Here is a 15938-nt window from a genome sequence, read left to right on the forward strand (position 1 = left end):
GTAAAATTCTGACTGCTATTCTGGCAAATAGACTGCGGAAAGTTATAGACAAATTGATACACCCGGATCAGACGGGCTATGTCCCTAACAGGAACATATCTCATAATCTTAGAAGGCTCCACAGAGTTACTGAATACGGGAACGACAGTGAAGATGAACTGGCGGTGGTGTTGCTGGATGCAATAAAGGCCTTTGACTCGGTCAAATGGCCGTGGCTGATGGCGACCCTTGCTGGCTACGGGATGGGTCCGGGATACCTACGTTTGGCCAAAATGTTATATAGTGAACCGCTCCCCATGGTTAAAACAGAGTCAGTGGTATCGGACAGGTGGAAACTTCACAGAGGAACCAGACAGGGCTGCCCATGGTCTCCTATGCTCTACGTATTGGCTCTAGAACCCCAGGCGATCTATTTAAGGCAACAATACGATAAGATAGGCATTGCTGTGGGCGCTGAATGACACCTGATATCATTGTACGCAGACGATATACTACTGTATTTGCGGTACCCAGAGGAGAACCTCCAACATGTTCTGGGGGTGATGGGAAGATATGCAGGAATGTCTGGTATAGCAGTGAACCCCCAGAAGTCTAGCATGTTCCCACTGGGTAGGTATAAAGGGATCTCCCTAGACCGCCTGCCGGTGTTACCGGTGCAGTGGGCTGCCAGTACATTTCGTTATCTAGGAATAGATATCTACCACTCAGTGGAAGAAGAACACAAGCGCAATACAGAAGTAGCCATCACCAAAATTGAAAACGGATGTGGTTCTGGGTAAGGCAGCCCCAGGCAATGATGGGACGTAGCGCAATGTTGAAGATGGTGGTTTTGCCTAGGCTTCTGCACTACTCGGGAATATCACGTATTTGATACCCAAGAAGTTTTTTTTAGCAGATTGGCCAGTATGTGTCGGGACTTCCTATGGCACGGTACACGAAACCGAGTAGCCCTCTGGAAGCTACAGAATTCCTGCGAAAAGGGGGGTATAACATTGCCTAATTAATAAGTCTGCTATGTTGCGAGCCAGCTGCAATATGTGAATAAATGGCTCTCAGAGGAAGCGACCACAGAAACAAGGCTGTTCAAACGGTACTGTGCCCCATTTTACCTTGGAGAGAGAATGTGGTTGCCCCAGGCTGTAATGGAAGGGTGCCCCAAGATGATGGAACTAGGTTGGAAAATGTGGCGTAGGGCGTGCTAACTGATGGGGGAACCCATGCCCGTGCTCGTGCTCCCCTCAGGCACTGTTGGTTGCACTGGCCGGTGGAGATGTGCAACTAAGGGTGACAATTAGAAATCACTGGGAGCCGGTTGGGATAGTGACACTCGGAGATATCTGGCGAGAAGGGACCATAACAGACTTTGAGGAGTTGGGGGCAGAAACTGCTTTGCACACCGGTCAGTATATCACGAACCATAGACTGGTGCAGAAGCTTAAGAGAACGTAGTCTGGACTGGTGCTTGAGGAAGAACCAGATGTTACTACGGATACAATATATGATATAGCAGAAGGGGGGCACGAGATATCTAGGATATACGAGATGATGATGTCCAGAGTGGGAAAGGAGTTGGTGCAACTAAGACTGGAATGGGAGGAAGAAGTGGGTAATCCGATGGAGGACGGGATGTGGGAACGAGTTCAGGGGTATCACAAGAAAGTGTCGAGAAATGCAAGACTTCAACAGATGCAATTGTATATTACGCATAGGGCGTACTTGACACCCCAAAAGATTGCCAAGGTTAAGAATATGGGACGGCAGGCATGCCCCAAGTGCGATGAAGAGAATGCGAGCATGGTACATATGTTCTGGTCATGCCCGGTCAATGAGTGCTTTTGGGGGGAGGTTGCACGCACATTAGAAGCAAAAGGTATCAGGCTCGTGGTGGATACTGTGTGGGCCTGCTTGTTAGGGGGTTCCCTAGGCCACGAAAACTTAGGCATATTAGCAAATTCAAAGATCTAGCATATGCGCTTACAAAGCGAAGAATTGCTATGGGGTGGAAGACTTGCCACAAACCCCGATTGGAGTCATGGTGGACGGATCTGCAAAAATGTGCAGAGGCTGAAACCATGGTATGGCAAGAAGCTAGCAGTAGTGTGGGGAGGAGGAAACCGAGACTCTGATGGCCTGGAGACTGCTTATAGCAGAACTATTTGGGTCAACTCAAGACCCTTTGGATATAACGGAAAGCAAAACCTCACCATAAGATGCAGGAATTGAACGGTAGCAGTTGTAGGCTCGGAACGGCGGGAGGGAAAAGGGAAGCAGTGAACATGCCTGATTAATGTATATGTGAAACATTATTGTATCAACTGCAGTTTTGGTTTGTAATGTTTGTTAAAATTCAATAAAAATCTTTTTTTTAAAAAAAGTGGTACAAGCGTCAGCGGTACACGTAACAATCGCATAGTACATAACACCAGTAAGCGTAGCAAATCAGGGCTCAATCGAAGAATTAAGCAACATAGGCAGTCGGCTCTCGGCTGCATGGGACCAATTGGTTAAGACCTAGAGGCGGGTACTAGCTTATGCCAAATTATCCTATTAGATAAGGAGCCAATAGTTACAACATGGAGTGAGCTGACTTGGTGCAACTATTACATGCATCAGATGTATATTCGAGGTTAGGTCAATGAATCGTTATTGCCATCATCCCATTAGGAAACCGACATTAATGGCCAAACAAGGGCAACATGAAATCAGATCAGTTTGTGCTCAGTCGTTGTCCATATAGTCCCCAGCCGGATTGTGGTATCTGCGCCTCTATGAACTTCACAGCTTCCTCCAGGACGCTGAAAAAGTAAAGGTTTTCCTTTGAGCCGTGCCGGGAACAGTATTGCGTAGGTGACTTTACGCTGTCTCAGCAGCTTTTTGACACAGAGGAACTGACGCCTCTCCTGATGCACCCCAACAGAGAAGTCAGGGAAGATCCTGATGGTGTGAGAGTCTAGGCGTAAGTCACCCTTCTCGCGTGACAGGCGGAGAATAAGGTCCCTGTCTCTATAATTGAGGATTCTAGCGATGATGGGCCTGGGGAAGTCACCTGGCTTAGGGCGTGGTGATAAGACCCGGTGGGCTCGCTCAACCATGAAGTTTGGGGATAAGGCAGGTTTGCCCAGCAGCTCTTTAAGTAGGTTCTCGACTGCCACCTCCATGCGCCCCTTAAGGGCATTCTCTGGGACCTCAATAATGCGTAGATTGTTCCTGCGCGAGCGGGACTCCAAATCATCGCACTTCGCCTTTACGATCTTCATGTCTCGAGTCAGGGAAGCAACTGTGTCCTGATGGGTGTGTAGCTCATCCTCGCTCACGCCAATTTTGTTTTCTGCCTCGGTGATCCTAGTCCCAGCTTGGTCAACCCGGGATTTAAGTGAAGCGACATTGGCGTTGATATTGTCTAGCTTCTTGTGGAAAGAGGCAAAGTTCTTAGCAATGGATTCCATCAACGTGGTGAGATCAGGGGTTGAGGCGCTGGAGTGTGATTCAGATTCGGATTCCTCCTGGATGGAGGATGCATTTCCGGACTCAGACCTTGGCGCCACCTTCGTGAACCTATCCATTGCCCCCACCTTGTTAGCTCCTCTGGATCGGTTAGACATTTCCGGTGCAGCTCTGGGCGCAGTGGTGCCCAAGTGGGTGATTCTTGGGGTGATTTGGAGAGCCGAGGTACAGATCAGTACAGTCCTCCGCTCCGGTGGGGGACAATCATCCGAGGCTGGGCGCATAGTGCAGTCGAGAGCCACACACGCGGCCAGGCAGCGAACCTCAGTCAATCGTTGCTAGACTTCCAAAGTCCGGTTTCGCTCAGAATTGAAGCCAAGCATTAAGCAGGGCGATAGTCATAATATGATGCAGTATCAGGGGATGGCATCCAGGCAGACCGCTGATGTGATTCGTGTCAGATCCACACGGAGCTCCAATGCTAGGCAGCCATTTTCGGGCTGCTCAACAGCGCCCCCCCCCCACCCCCTGCTGTCTCCTCCTTGGCTGCCTTGCCCTCCCTTCCTTCCTCTTCTGCCCGCCCTTGGGCTTCTTCTACACCTCTGCAGGGCGTACCTCTGATTTGTACCCCTCCCCAGAAGTCTTTCAAGCTTGGCAACCTTCTCCATGTTGCCACTCTTAACTCTCGCTCAGCTGTCAAACACTCCCCTGACATCTGCCGCCTCCTGTAGGCACTTGACCTCGATGTCCTCGGTCTCACCGAGACATGGTTCACGGCCAGCTCTGTCACGAGCGCTGACACTCTCCTCCCTGACGGCTCCAAGATCTTCTCCGCGCCCAGGTCCAACCGTTACGGAGGGGGTGTAACACTGACCTTCCCCGAGTGGATTCCTCCCTCTGTCATTCCTACGCAGGCCTACTACTCTTTCGAATGATTTGTCTGCAGGCTCTCTCTCCCTCTCTCCTAGCCATTCCCTTACTGTGGCTACCATCAATCGGACACCTGGTCAGATCTCCTCCTTCCTCTCTGAGTGGGTGGACCTCTTCTCTTCCCTCCTGGTCTCAACCACTCAAATCCTCCTTCTTGGAGACTTTAACATCTGGTTTCCCAAACTGTAGTTCAGGCAAGGTATCCACCCCACTTGCAGTCTGCAGATTTTCATAAAGGTCTTTCATCCTGGACTCTTCCGCAATGAAGCTCGCTGGAACATTGAGCGTACCATATTGTAAGACAAATGGGGCCTCTTCATCAGACGGCTCCTCTTCTTCATGAATTGAAGAAAGAGACTTAAAGTCTTTCTTAGGTAGTGGAACATAGGTTTTGTCAGGAATTATGGGTTTTAACATAGTTGGCTTTGACGCTGTAGTAGTCGTCAAGGTTTTCTTTATCGGTGCCATTCGTTTAGGAGGGGCGCTCGGCATCAACGGCACAGCTGGTAAAGATGGCACAGCAGCGTTGAAGTCTTCAGCGTCGATGTTGACTTCGAGGTGTTTGGCAGGCGTCGAAGGAGCCGCCAGCATCTAAGGCGTCAATGGCATCGTCGACCTCGACTTGTGCTTATGGCTCGAGTGATCCTTCAATGTTACATCGGATCGACGCCTCGAAGGCTCACAATGCGGGTCAGGTCTTTTTCCCAGGCTTGAGGAAGCGCAAGACTTAGGCTAAGACTTTTCCTTTCCGGCTTCTTTTGAAGACGCCATAGGAGTATGGCTTGGTTTTTGCTTTTCGAAAATTGTTAGCATTTCAGCCCTGAAGGCCTCCCACACTCGGCAGCTGTCCAAGGAATCTCAGCCTGCAATACTCATTGCGCTATGATATCTGCTTTCAGGTTGTCGGTATTGGACCAGGCCGCTGGGTCTTTATTGCCTTTATTTTGTTTGCGGTTTAGTAAGGTTCACACCAGGCACAACCCTTCTTCCTAACGGTTGACGTCACCTCTTATGCTTATATGATCGCATACTGAGCATTGCAACTGGTTGTTATATTTTTCCGCTAGTTATAGTGTCTTTAATGGAGTTATAGTGTCATTAATGGTTGTAGCAGTGTCCCGGCTATACTGCAGTGCGGTCTCCGCCCTCATCACTGGGGCGGCAAGGCTAGGGCCCGGCAGTTGGGTATGTGGGGGAGAGTCAAGGTTCTGGTCGTGTTTGTTGTGCTCACGTGCCCCAGCAGCCCTCCGCTTCCAATCTCTTTCTCTTCGCCTATGGCCCCCCAAGAATTTCAGCTTGTATCAGATGGTTATCTCTGTGGTGACCACACCGTAGGTCATGGGGGGGCTCCGGGCCTTTGTCCCTCAGGCAGTCTGTAGTACTGTCAGGTTTTTAATACTCTGGTCTTGGAGGGGGGGCCTCTCTCTTTGTCTGTTCTGCGATCGCCTTCTCATGCGGTGGTGGCCAGGAGCCCTGTGCACCTGTGCCTGTTGAAGATGGGTCAGGCATGTAGTTTGTGGGTTTCTCCCTGCCTCTTCACCCAACGCTGTGTCGCTGTCTTAGCCAATATTGCCCCAGGGCCAGTTGGATCCTCCTATGACTCTGTTGTTAGCCCAGTGTGGCTCTTCCAAACTGCACCACGTATTGTGTGTTGTATGAGGAGCTCGTCTGCGGCTAGCAATGTCCACCACCTCCGCTTTCCGACTTATTTATTAAGGTGTTTCCTGCTTGCCGGAGGTGGGATTCAGCTCCCCCCACCCCCATGCCAGATTGTTTGTTCTGATACTGCCCCTATGTATGGCCTGGAGGCGCGCTCCTCGTCTCGAAGGTGGAGAGCCGCCAGGGTCCTGCTCTTCCCCTTTGGTGGTGCAGATGTGTTGCAGATTTGCGCGTACCGTTCGGAACTCGCCCCGAGCCGGTGGTGTGTATGACCTGGCGGAGAGCCCGCGGTGGAGCAGTGGTGTCCTCAGATTACACGCCTCCATGGTGGGTACACAGGATCGCCCTCGGGGCTCTGCTGTATTTGGGGCTCGGGCGGGGGGAGTCCACGTTGGCAGCAGCTGGCGCTTACCGTTTAGTTGAGCAGTCTCCCCCACCATCTCACCGGGTGCCTCCTGTTCTCTGTCTACAAACGCTCTGTGCTTGCTGTGTCACTCGCCGCCGTGGTGCATGCCTCAGAGTTCAGGCGCAGCCCAGTGCTGTTCCATCCAGGTGCCTGTACTGATGTCGTCGTCGCCCACTCTCCCTGGCGTCGTTATTGGATCGCAGGTGATGGTGGTGCCGTGCGCACCAGTTACAGAGTTTGCCCTTCAAGCTGGCCCACAGACGGGGAGTCGAGGCCGCAGCTCGGGCAACAGGTGTAGCTACCATCTGCCGACATGCTTCTCCGCCTTCGCACCAACATGCCGTAGGTCCGCCCCTCCCCTATCAGGTCCTCGGGAGCCGGGCCAGGGCTGCTGCGGAAAGGCGCTCAGTTCTGCCCACAGGGTTGTCACACTAGGCAAACGTTTGAGTCAAAAGAAGCCGAACTAGTTCACACATATATAGTCTGGTTCCAGGGGTTGAACGAGGCCACAGAGCTAAGGATTTCTTACAGGATAAAGACGCCGTCGCCTGAGCTTCTCAGGCGGCTGCCATTTTGGTTCGCCGCACAACATCGGCCCAAATCAGGTTTGAAGGTTAGGGAAAACATCCAATCCAAACGTTAAATGAGGGATGTAAATTGAGACTGCCTGGTAAATTGAATATTAAGACGGGAATCCAGGAGAGGGGTATATCTAATATGGATCAAGTCATACAAAACCTAAGAAAGGTTGGATCTCAAGGATGTGAGAAACCCAAAGTCAAGGCAAAGTGAGTGAGACATTAGCACAAGGAAAGTTGATATAAGTATTGCTATAAATAGAAATAATAGAGTACAAAACCGATGAACAGTTGGGATCAGCTAGCAGAGCTCATGACGAAAACCCTAAGAGCGTGTGAGAGATCATCATTAGAACTATATTTCAAATTGATTGTCTCCTCCCACGTATTCCTCATCTTTGATATATTCAAGACTGCTTGTAACTTGCTTCGGAATATTTTTTCATAGGGTCGAGCGTTGTGCAGCGTTGAATTTTGGTCCTCGACGGTCTCCATAGTGTCCGTCGTGACGTCTATGCTGGCATAAAGTAGCACGGGTGCTGACCATTATCACAGCTCCATTCTTTCTGCATTGCTTAGTGCTTTGGGGCTTCTCGCCTCAGCGATTAAATTGTGTTTTACTTCGATATGGCTTCCACACCGAAGACGGGCTTCAAGCAGTGTTCAGACTGTGGGGCAAAGATGTCAATCACAGACCTGCACTGCGTTTGTCTGTGGTGCTTGGGATCTGACCACCAGGTCGACGACTTGGGGTAAAGGAAGGGGAAACTCGCTGCAGGTAAGCCCTCCCCCAAATCCCCGGCCCTTACCCCTTCGAAAAGGAAATCTTCCTCTGGCTCGCGAGATGTCTCTCTTGTAACATACTAAACATAGAGGTTCGAGGTCTGGTTCACGACGCTCGTTCTCCTCTTCCCATAAAAAGGGTAAGAAACAGCGTTGCAGGTCCTCTTCTTTGTCTTCATCTTCAGAAAGTGTTACTTTTCTGAAAAAGAACTCGACTCCAGCAGAGTTAGAAAACTTTTGTTTAAAATTGTTAGACATTTTTAAGAAATACCCTCCTCCGAGTGTTCCTCTAAAGGAGTCTGGGAAAAGGGGCCACCCCGCGGCGTCTACCAAGACCGGTAGGGAGTCTCATGTGTGCCTTTCTGGTGCACCTAATAGCCCGAGAAGGAATCTTCCTCGACGCACAAGAAGAAGCCTGTGTCTGTTACCTCAAAATATTCATTAACAAACATTTGTTTGTTACCTGAACCTTCGAGGCATGTAATACATATTGAGCCTTCAAAGCAACATAAAGTGCTGACGCATTTGTTGGCAGTTTCGAATAAGCCATCGAATCCTTCAACGCCTTCAGCTTCGTACGAGCATTCTTTGCTCTCGAAGACTGTAAAGTCTATTCCTGATTATCCTAAATTATTCCAACCCATTCCTAGACATGATTTCTTTATTAGACAAATGGGTTCAATCTAGGAAGTTGATGAGGAGGAAGAGGATCTTGGGTATGAATATGGAACACCAAACGTTCCAGAGGAATTGATTTCAGATTATTCCAAGATGCAGAATCTTGTGGAAACATAAAAGGAAACCAGTAGCTGGAAAACATCACCAGAGACAGAATTTGGTAATGCTGAAGTAGCTGGTTATCCTGATCCTTCTTACAAGGCAGTAATTGGTAAAGTAGTTGAATATCTGGGATGGGCCAGACCTGCAGCTACTATGGAGACTGATGACCTCACTGATATCCTAGACAGTGGGCCAGTTAGAGAAGCTGTGTTACAATTTCATGCAGCCTTGAGAGTAAGGGGAATGGAGAACTGGTTAAAGCCAGATTCTATTCCATCGGTTAAAAAGTTATTAACAAAAAAATACAAGACTGCTTCCGTAGACCCTCCATTTTTGAACAGGCACCCAACGCTGAAAGCTTAGTGGTTCAGGCAGCAACAGCTTCTTCAAAAGCTGCAGCCTATCTTTCTGCTCCGGCAGATAAAGTAGATAGGAGGATTTACTCTTTCGGTAAAAGAGTATTTACTGCTGGAAGTATGGCACAAAAATCTGCCAATGCTACCAGTGCATTAGCAAAATACACATATACCCTTTGGGGTGTGGCTGATGGAGAAGAGAGAGAAGGCTTTTTAAGCCCGATACAAGATGGCAAACATGCCATGAGGCAATCCCTTGAATCTAGTTTAGATACAGTGGACTCGGTCAGTTGAGCCATGGCTGCCAGCACAGTACTGGTTCTAGGTCAAATGTTCGAATGCAAAGGATCGAATGACCAACGGGTCAAATCAAAAGGACCGAAAACCAAAGGGACGATTTTTTTCTTTTTATTTTTTTTGGGGGAGTGCCAACCCAAACCCCTGTTTTTGGTGCAAAAAACACTTTTATTTATTATATGAAAATCCCCCAAAAAAATATGTAATTAAAAAAAATTCAACCCTTTGGTTTTCGGTCCTATTACCTCGACCCTTTGGTCATTGGATCCTTTTGGTGTCGATCCTTTCACCGGACACCCACAGTACTTTGACGTATGTCTTGGCTAAGAAAATCAGGATTTTCGGCGGATGTACAAGCACGTCTACTAGACATGCCATTTGACAGTACTTTTCTGTTTGGTGAAAAGGCCGATAGCAGTCTGGAAAAACTGCAAGCTTCTAGGGTTGCAGCAAAATCTGGGTCGTTCTTTTCGTTTCTATTCCCCCATATCTAGAGGAAGAGGTCAATTTTAATAAAGGGTTCAAAGAAGACCAGATCGTGGAAGAGGTAGAGTAGGGAAGCACTCCCCGTTCAACATACGCAGAATTACCCTCAGCTGCAGGTGGAACAGCAAAATGACTCCTTCACCCACAAATCTGTGGAAGGGGGCAGACTGTCTTACCATGTCCAGAGTTGGCGAAGCAGAAGTTTGGATGCATGGGTCCTACAAACAGTAGCAGATGGTTACTGCCTCCCATTCCTAAAAAGACCTCCCGATTGCCCCCCAAGAGCATGATCGCCCTTCGTTCCAGATCCACCCCTCCAACAGGAGATTCCCACCCTATTGAAAAAGGTGCAATAGAGTTGGTACCTGTAGCAGAGAGGAACCAAGGTTGGTACTCCCCTTACTTTTTAATACCCAAGAAGGACGGAGGAGTGCAACCCATCTTGGACTTGAGATGCTTGAAGAAGTTACTCAGGAAGGACAAGTACAAGATGGTAACTCTCTTGCAGATCCTTGAGGCCCTTCGACTCCAGGATTGGTTGGTGTCATTGGACCTTCAGGATGCTTACTTTTATATGCTGATACATCGGAAACTCCGAAATTACCTGAGGTACACGGTTGGCGGTTCTCATTATCAGTTTCGAGTTCTGCCATTCGGGCTCACATCAGCCCCAAGGGTTTTCACCAAGCTCATGCCAGTGGTAGCAGCAAGTCTAAGGAGGGGGTTATTCACATCTACCCCTACCTAGACGACTGGTTGATCAGAGCTGTTTCTTCAGAACAGTGTCAGAGTCATCGCAGGAGCACCTGCCACCTCTTCCACAAGCTGGGCTTCTCCCTGAACTTCAAGAAGTCCCCTTTGACACCCTCTCAGAAGCTTCAATTTATTGTAACAGTCATGGCTTCAGCCTCTGGATAAGCTTCGCCACCCGAGTTAAGGCTCGACATCTTTTGGGGATGGTCAAAACATTTCAGAGTGCCCAATGTCTTCCGGCCTACGACTTCCTAAGGTTGCTCGGCCTCATGGCATCCTGCATTTTTCTGGTCCCAGAAGCCCGTCTGAGAATGAGATCCCTTCAGTGGGCTCTCAGATTCCAGTGGTCTCAATTCTCCGGCAGAATGGCAGACCTTCTCCAGGTCCCGACAAAGGTCACCCATGATCTCCTGTGGTGGGCCAGCCGAGAGAATGTGATGAGAGGAGAACACGTTTGGCAACCATGGCCGGAGACGACAGTTGTGACAGACGCCTCCCTCTCAGGATGGGGAGTGCACATGAGATATATTTTAATAAGCGGACACTGGTCTCAGTCGGAGTCCAGACTCTAGATCAACCTTTTAGATCTGAGGGCAATCAGACTAGCGCTGATGGCCTATCTGCCCTCAATACGGGGGAAAAGTGTCCTGATATTGACAGACAACATAGTGGCCATGCTTTACCTCAACAAGAGAGGGGGTGTAGGGTCACTGCCCTTGTGCACAGATGCAATGCAGCTCTGGTCTGGGCACTGAGAGAAGGAATAACACTTCTGGCAGTTCATCTAGCCTGAGAAAAGAACATGGCGGCGGATGCTCTGAGCGGGCAGAACAAGATATCCCACAAGTGGGAACTAGCCCAGGAAGTCCTTCAAGAGATCTTTGCCCTTTGGGGAACCCCTCAAGTGGATCTGTTTGCGACCGGTGTAAATCGGAAGTGTGAGTGGTTCTGCTCCAGGGAATTTCCCCAAAGAGGAGCACTAGGGGACGTGTTCGTAGTGGACAGGGAATTTCCACTCCTGTACATGTTTGCGCCAGTCCCTGTCATTCCTTGCGTAATACGGAGGTTGCAGAAGTTCGGGAAAACCATGATCCTCATTGCTCCAGATTGGACCAGGAGAACTTGGTACCCGGACCTTTTATATATGGCCCTCTGCCCTCCATTTCGTCTTCCCCAAAGAGAGGACCTACTCTCACAAGAGGAAGGTTGCAGTCTTCATCCAGAGATCAGGACTCTCAATCTTCACGCCTGGTGTCTGAAAGGGTGAGATATAAGTATTGTGACCTTCCGGAAGACCAAATGGAAGTGTTGCTTTCGGCAAGAAGACCAGCAACTAAATCCATGTACCCCTGAAGTTGGAATAGATTTCGCAGCTGGTGCAGGGAAAAGAAACTAGATCCTTTCTCACGTAAACTACCCCAGGTTTTGTCCTTCTTCCTTCACTTGACTAAATCTGGGTTGCAAGTAGCCATGGTTAAGGGCTATTTAGCGGCCCTTTCAATTTTCAAAAGATCTCCGGATGAAGGATCATACATCAAAGTACTGATTGGGACACAATTTCCGAAAGGCTTAACATATTTGTTTCCACCTACTCCCTTCATCGTGCCATCATGCAATCTAAATCTTGTATGGAGATGTTTTATGGGAGCTCCTTTTGAGCCTTTACATTTGTACCCTCTAAGGATGCTCACCATAAAAATTGCCTTTTTGGTAGCCATCACATCTGCCTGTAGGATAAGTTAGCTACAGGCTCTATCTTCCAAACAACCTCTTGCATCCTTCTCCACGGATAATGTAGTTTTAAGGGCTAATTCATCTTTCCTACCAAAAGCTGTGTCAGAATTTAATTGGGCACAACGTATTGCACTACCATCTTTTTATCCTCCTCCTCCATCTAAGGAGGAAGAGAGACTACTTTGCTTAGACCCAAAGAGGGTACTAAGTTTCTATATTACAAGAATTGCAAATATTTGCCAAGATGATCAGCTGTTTATTGGTTATACTGGTCAAAGATTAGGCTTGGCTGTCACAAAGCAAACCATCTCTAGATGGGTTGATATGTGTATAACTCGGTATTACTCGTTGGCAGGCAAGGATTCGCTGAAGGTCTGAGGGTGCATTCCGCTAGAGGCTGCTTCCCTGGTTCTAGGAGGTGGTGTACCAGTGAAAGACATTTGCAGAGCGGCAACATGGAAGTCCCTGCATACATTTAGTAAATTCTACTGTGTAGATTCTTTTTCAGGAGAGGAAGTCAAATTTGGCAAAGCCGGCCTCCATAATAATAACAAATAAAGTAAATTCTTAGCACTCTCTGCCAAACTCAAACTGCTTTCGAAGTCTATCTAAGATGAGTAATACGTGGGAGACACAATCCATTCGAAGAACCAGTTACTTAGCCGTGGTAACGTTCTTTCGACTGGATGTTCCTCCCATGTATTCCTTATCGGCCTCCCCTCCGTCCCCTCTTGCCTAGAATTTCCGTGTCTTACACCTTCCTTTCTCAAAAAGTCAAGACTATCTCCTGTGACACAGCATGCTAATTAAAGGAGGCAAAAAACTAAGAACTGAGGTAACTGTCAGCGTGCGTGCTACTAAATACCAGCGTCAACGTCACGAGGGACGCTACGTAGAACGTCAAGGGCCAAGATTCAAGGCTGCACGACGCCCAACCTCATGATAAAAATTTCAAAAGCAAGTTGCAAGGAGACTTGAGTATATCAAAGATGAGGAATACGTGGGAGGAACATCCAGTCGAAAGAACGTTAGCACAGGTAAGTAACTTTTTCTTCTAAACATAGACATTGGTGTTATTGACAATACAAGGGGCCAAGATAAAAGCCCTGAGAGAAAGCTGCAACCGAGAAAGCATAAAGGAAAACGACCAAGAGATGAGAGACTCTCTTTTAACCTACTTTAGTTCATATTATTGGTAGGGTCACGTAGTGTTATGTTTGAGACTGAGAAAATTTACTTTGGTCTTCCTGATGACAGACGAGGTGAAACCCCTTTAGCAGTAAGGAGATTTAGGCCTTTTCTTTTTCTTTATCATTTTATCAAATGAAACTTAAACATGTCCAGAGTGTGTCAGACTCCTTCTTCCAACCTGCCACAGTTACTGGAATAATCTTAAACTGAGAGAAACAAAAATCTTGCTTCTTTGAATGATCTGATAATGGCGGTATTGGTAAGGATTCCTCATAATGCCAAATTTGGTGCTTCCAGACCACTTATCCATCTTTCCAGTGGTCAAATCTGGGATAATTATACACTTTTATCCAATAGGAGCCATCATATGTAGCAAGACCCATCTATGAACTTGACCAGATGCTCACAATGCCCCACACCTCAGTGTCATCCTCAGATTCTTTTGATGCCAAATTATGTATATCAGTTGCTCAATCCTTCAAGAAAGACACTACTAAATGTCCTGACGATACAGGATGGATCACACATGAATAGCAGTGAGGATTTTCATGCATGGAAGGTTATTAACCATTTCACTGCCCTCTATATAATGTGAAGGCTTGTCACTTCATCTTTATAATATTGTGTCTAATGCACAGAAAATGCATTAAAGGGGTGTGTGTGTGTGTGTGTGTGTGTGTGTGTGCTGGTCTGGACACCACATGATTTGCCAAGAGGTTGGAAAGTACAGGATTTCAGGGGCACACCAAACCCTAAGAGCCGAAGTAAAGCTATGATCATATCCAGAATAATCGAAGGGGACTACATGTCGCAGCAGATACACTGCAGGAACGCTAAACTATCTGCAACGGGTCATCAAAACTCAAGCAAGGTGCCAAACAAAACAAAATCACGTGTTCACTTATCTCATGAACATGTAAACACTCCACTGACTCATAATGGAAGGGAGCTGGGAGTCTTGGAATAACACAGAGCAGCGGGCAAACACAGCAGTGATTCCGAGGTGGCACAGAGGACCGCAGGCATATTTAAAGCCTCAATGATGCAAGAATGAAGAGGCGAGAGTGCACAGCTGATTTGCTGGTATTTATACTTCCACCTTCTCTTCGTAGTTGTACTTCAAATACATTGTGTATTTATTAGTAGGGTGCAGCCCACTATCTTGTGCCACTGTGTAGGGCACATAAATTAAACATGGAGAAGAAAGGCCTAGGCATGTGTGCCTTCGGTGTGGGCCACACACCTCAGATACCCACTATGGGTTATTCCATTTTTTAATTAAGTCTCTTAATAAACTCAAAAACACTTTTGAGGTCGTTTTTTATGGTTTTGTCGTTTTAATGTTCAAAAATTCAAAATGATTTTGTTCAAAAGAAAAATTCTTTTGTGCTTAATTGGTTAAACTTCACCAATAAAGCTGTAGCTCAGTATTGAGGCAAAATGGGAAACCCATATGGCTAATGCATTTCTGAATCTATCCTTCTTCAGAGCCAGGGTATCTTAGTACTGCACACATTGCGATTATTGTACCATCAAACATTCCCAAGTAATTAGTTCAGAATTGTGAAATCCATCATATATATCAAGTACATCAATTATAACCATTGTACAGGGCGCCCACGAGGACAAACAAACATTTAGCACAAATTGTACATTTAAGAGAGAAATTGTACAACAAAGTAAACAAGTATATCAAAAGAGAGGTCTGTTTGTTGTTCGTATATATACAATAGTATAAAAGTTATCTAAATCTGGTGATTAAACCTCAATCATTTATAAATCGTGCGATCTTTGAGTATATTACTGTGTGGCACCATTGTGTTGAATAACATGCCTTACTTGTTAACTGGTGACTGGTAACCCTTTCAGTTATTGCTGTGTTGCAACAGCGTGTACTATCTTATGCCGTATGCTCTTACTTAGTAATATTTCTTAATGTGCGAAGGTGCTGCTATAAGTTATTGCTACTTTGCGTGATGGGCTTAAGGACACTGACCTGATTTCTGAAAGTTTAATCCGCGCGAACAAATCGCGTGCTATTTCTTTCCAAACAACGCTGCGTGACAAATAATACAGCATGATATAATCTCCTGTTCAAGAAGAAACATTCTGAATTACATGCAATCATAGATCGCATCTGTTTATATAATCTCCTAGTGTGTCTTACCTCGGAACGACTTGTAACCTCTTGACGCCGCTCGTACGAACAGCGTCTGATCCTCGCGTTGCTATTTGAATCGTAGCGTTGCCCCTGGCAAGGTTTTGAAAACAATATGGCTGCGCGTAGGCTTACGCGTCGGCCATATTGGTGGTGGCAATTACGTAGATGATGCGTTTGCATGCAAATGTGGGCATCTATAGGTGTGTACTTGTGTTTAGACTTACTTGTCTATGTGTATATGTATATTAGCATGTATGGATGCAACTCATTATGTGTATAGCCGTATGATCACGTGATGTCCGCTCTGTCGTTAATCTGTATGTATGTGAATGCACCTTAAAGGGATCCTAACATATTGTCCCCTGTCGGGATAATGAGTA

General features: G+C 47.2%; 1 protein-coding gene across 2 annotated transcripts in view; it reads left to right on the forward strand.

Annotated features, from left to right (window-relative positions):
• Window positions 1-15938, forward strand: part of TYK2 (tyrosine kinase 2) — a 1212497-nt gene that overhangs the window by 561758 nt on the left and 634801 nt on the right. The window lies entirely within an intron of this gene.

Source organism: Ambystoma mexicanum, chromosome 3q, assembly GCF_040938575.1.
Source record: "Ambystoma mexicanum isolate Mex_15411 chromosome 3q, UKY_AmexF1_1, whole genome shotgun sequence".
Classification (NCBI taxonomy): Eukaryota; Metazoa; Chordata; class Amphibia; order Caudata; family Ambystomatidae; genus Ambystoma; species Ambystoma mexicanum.